We start from the raw sequence: 4,400 nt of genomic DNA on the forward strand, positions 1-4,400 counted from the left end.
CCCCCCCCCCCCCCCCCCCCCCCCCCCCCCCCCCCCCCCCCCCCCCCCCCCCCCCCCCCCCCCCCCCCCCCCCCCCCCCCCCCCAAAAGTAATCATCGCTGTCCTCGTCATTCCTATTTCGATCGATCCTTCAAACGACAGAAGTGCCTTTTGCGGAACGCTTCCGCCTTGTCGCTCAACTGTCGTTGAATCGGACCCTTGCAGGCCATGTTAGTTGGGCGAAGCTAGCTCCTACCAGGATCGCCCTTTTACATGCAGTCCGACTCTGTTTCTGTAAGTGAGCAAAATGCGCATCTAGCCCAAATACGCAAAGCGTCGATCATTATAGAATACGAGATGTCATCTCAGTCTATTCCCCATCCGAGCAGCAAACACGGCACAGCAGCCAAGCCATCGCTCTTTTAGCTTCTCGCGGAAATCTCATACGGCTCATACAAGCGCCCACCGCCATGTATGTAATTTCAGGGACGCTCACGTCTTTTTCTCTCTATCAAAACGCCCCCCCTCCCCCCTAACCCTTCCAAATATGCGACGGCGTGTCGTTTGTCGAAGGGGCCCCGTTTCCTTTTGCCTCAAAAAGGGTCAGTAATGATCACCTTCCGGGATTAAAATGGCCCCATTTTCTCACGCCTGCAAGGGCACGACACGCTTTGAAGCAAAAGGCGATTCAATCATTCCAATTTCGAAGAGAAAAGAGCCTCATCCCCCTGTTCATGCGGCACTTATCCCAGAGCAGCAGAGAAATAAAGTCAGATACTAGTGGCTCCCCACCAGCTGCGTGCTCTTTGCCGGTAACGCCCCCCGAAATGTGATTGCAATTACTAGCAGGATATATCATCCCACGCAGGGACCGCGGCACCACTTATGCGTGAGACTATTGCCAGATTGTCGAGGGCATGGCATATGCCAAGAGGCTCTTGAAACGATTCCACGAGGAGCATCACACGGTTCCACTATATCCCTTGATCGTCTCAAGGTGGATTGAGTACTCTACGACTCTTTTTTTCCTCTTTGTGGTAAGTATAGACTCCTTTCGGCAATTATACCTGTAAGCCAACAGATAGAGGAGAGAGAAAAAGACGCGTCTTACAACCCCCCCTCGATGCCCCAGACCTCTGGCAATATTCCGTGCTAGGGGGGGTGGAGGAGAAGGAGGGGAGACACACGGGCCTCGTGGTCCTAGCATTCGGTAAGTTTGAAGGAAGCACAGACAACAAAAGTGAGGCCAATGACAGCCGAAGAGCCGACTCCGTGCCATTGGGAGGAGATATGGGGGGGAGATACCGATGACGGAGTCATAGCTGTAGTAGCATTGTTCGGCGTACCTTGATGGCACAAAGAAATGGACTGGCCCGTGACCACGTCCAAGATGCTGGCCATGCTTGCTGGGGCAGATGGCCAGAGTGTCCTTTGACACGGCAGATTCCGCAACCATCGTCGTCTCACCAATGTACAAGTATACGGTTCCCCAAACAAAAGCGTACGGCATGGCACGAGTCATGGGGCTCCTGGAGAGAACGGTCCGGCTCCGGCAGCCAGATTGACGGTGCTTCTCGTTGTGACGCTGCACCCGTACCCATGACGATGGGAGTATCGTAGCATCTGTCGAACTGACCTTCCTTTGTCCTCCTAATCAGGGGAAAGAGATAAACGGCTTCGGTCCGTTCAAGTCGCGCAGTGTGGAGTAGGCTGCAGCTGGTGGTGTATACTCGTACACTCGTACATGCAAGATGGAGAAATAGGCTGCTCGATGTGATGATGTGTGGCAAGGAATCTCACACTCTGCTGGATCGACACAAACTCCGTACCGGGCACATCTCCCATCTCCCCTTTGGTTTGCCGATGCCTCGCCTCCCACCGCATGCCGCCAGGAAATGGCCCAAGTGGGCAGAAATTCCCCTTTGACGCCTCGCGTCGATCCTTAGCAATCCAGCGCAATATCGGGCTCATCTTGAGCGCCCGGTACTGCGAGCGAGATCTGGCGCTTACGTGATGGGCGAGATCACAATTGCGCGGGCGAGTCGGAACAATTCAAGACGAGTTGTTGAGTTCCCGACCACCCTGTGCTCCCTCCCTCCCACCCCCCCTTCTTGAACAGCCCCCCCATGTGCTGATTTTCCAATATTACAGGGCCATCAGCAGATTTGATGGGCAGGACAGCCTGGAAGTAGCCCGAATATCCCGTAGACTGCTGTTCCGTGCCCTCCCTCTTGGTGAAGATCCTTGCAGGAAGCGGTACATACGAGCACAGGGCAGTCATCGTAGCAACTTTGAAAACTTTCCCGTGGCCGGGCCGGAGGTTCGGGTAAGATAGTCTCCGGTCCCAAGTGAGAGCGTATACTCCGTATGCCAAGTAGTATTCGCTCACCTTCCCAGGATGACGGTCCTACTGTAAAGACAACAGTCCAAAGCGGGTGCCAGTGCAAGCCGCAACATGAGCCTCTCTCTTCCACGTGGGGATCAACTGCGCTACAACGCTGCCGTGGGTTGTCGGCCTCGACGCTTTGCTGAATCCGGGATCTGTCATGGTCAGGGTTAGCTGTGAGTGAGCCAGGGGGGGTTGCTTGCAGGCTTATAATACTCGCATACTATACCCAGCAAGTAGGTACATGGCGTTTCCCCATGCGAGCACTAGCACCATCACGACACTGTACATACATACATAGCCCCATGGACGATATGGCCAGGGGCAGAAACTGTCAATCCCGGGCGTGGGCGTGGTCAGGTCAGGGTGATGCCTGTGCTCGTTTGGATAAAAAGACCCATAGCCCACCTGCAAGGGCTCATCACGGCCAAGGGCCAACAGGACGCCACTGTACTGATGCTAGCAACTACAGCACATCCATTATTATATGCGCCTTTATCTGATGCTGCAAGCAGTCAAGACGTGAATGTAAGGGTACATACATGTACTGGTGTGAGTAGCATTCGAGCGTATCAAATTTCCTTGCGTCAAAAGACGTGAGAGCATCATGATCATGGGACTCGAGCAAAGGCGTCCAAAGGGGAAGTTGCCGAGCGGCGAGTAAATGAGCCATGAGGGGATTACAAGAAGAGAAAGCGGGAGACGGACGGAAAGAAAGAGAGAGAAGAGAGAAGTGCAGCAAAGCCTTTCGTGGTGATGATTAATCCGCGTCCATTGACGGCAAATAGGGTCACGGCCGTGCTGGCTCGAAGAGATCAATAGCGACGAAGCTGCTGCGACTTTGCAACTGCAACGGCAACTGCACGAGTATCCGGCTGAATGGTTCTGGCGGATCGGCCCGTGCACTCACAACTCGAAGTCGCGGAAGCCCGGCTGCGTTGCCCCGGCGCCGTGGGATCGCCCGCAGGAGACGGCATGTAATTGATGTTCGAGTAAATGACAATACCTGGCTTGTATTATGTACAGTATGATGTATAAGCGCGGGCGAAGGAAGATACTGTACATGTAATAATGGCCATGCCCTGGACAGGACAGGGCAGGACAGGGCAAGGACAGGCAAGGCACAGGCAAGGCTCAGGCTCAGGAACCCAGCCGGATGCCGTGCCGCGCCCTGCAATTGAAATTTAAGTCGTATTGGGTTCATGTTGACAATGGCCAGTCGGGTCTGGAGCCTTGAACTGCATTCCGAGAGACGCGCTCGTACGTTGACAGGCTACTCGTACGAGTAAGCAATGACTCGGGAGCGGCAACCCATCACTCCCAGCTGTGCTGTCTGTCTGCTTGTAACTCCGTATGCTTTGTCATGAACTGCTCCGCCGGAGGAATACAGCACCGCATACACCATACCAACAGGATTGAACTGCTCACAGCCCGGCTGTGTCCCTTGTCGGGCGTGACCAAGGCCCAAGGCAAGGGAGCGGGCACCGGGTTGCTGCGCCGCCCTGGGGGGAGTGTTGGGGGGTCGTTGGGGGGTCGTTGGTCAAGGTGCTTCCACCATATGATGATGGCTTCGAATCCAATTCCATATTCGTCCTGTCTATGAATTACATGTGCAGGGTAGCCAGGCGTGTTGGCGTGAGTTGGCGCTGGGACACAGACGACGACAAGGATGAAACAACGCCGGGCACTATTGCCAGATCCCACTCCATCCTGCTGCACCGAGTTCGGTATGTGTTCGTACGGGTACATGCCCAGGTCAACTGCATAGGTACACACATTGTGTAAGTCGAGCAGCGCACGCACACACGTATACATACATACACGCACAAGTTGATGACGAGGCCATCGTCATCGCCGTCCAACGGGCACTGCTCCCCGGCGAACGAACGAACCTCTTGTCTGTGCTGCCGCACCCAAATCCCGTAGGGCTGTGCCATGCAAGGCTGCAGGCCGCATGAAATGGAGGCCTTTCCATCTGATCTTCTAGAAGCTGACTCTGACACCCAGCCTGAATTTCGCTTCAAGCCATGGGCAC

This window comes from Trichoderma aggressivum (assembly GCF_033847375.1).
Source record: "Trichoderma aggressivum f. europaeum strain CBS 100526 chromosome Unknown scaffold_037, whole genome shotgun sequence".
Classification (NCBI taxonomy): Eukaryota; Fungi; Ascomycota; class Sordariomycetes; order Hypocreales; family Hypocreaceae; genus Trichoderma; species Trichoderma aggressivum.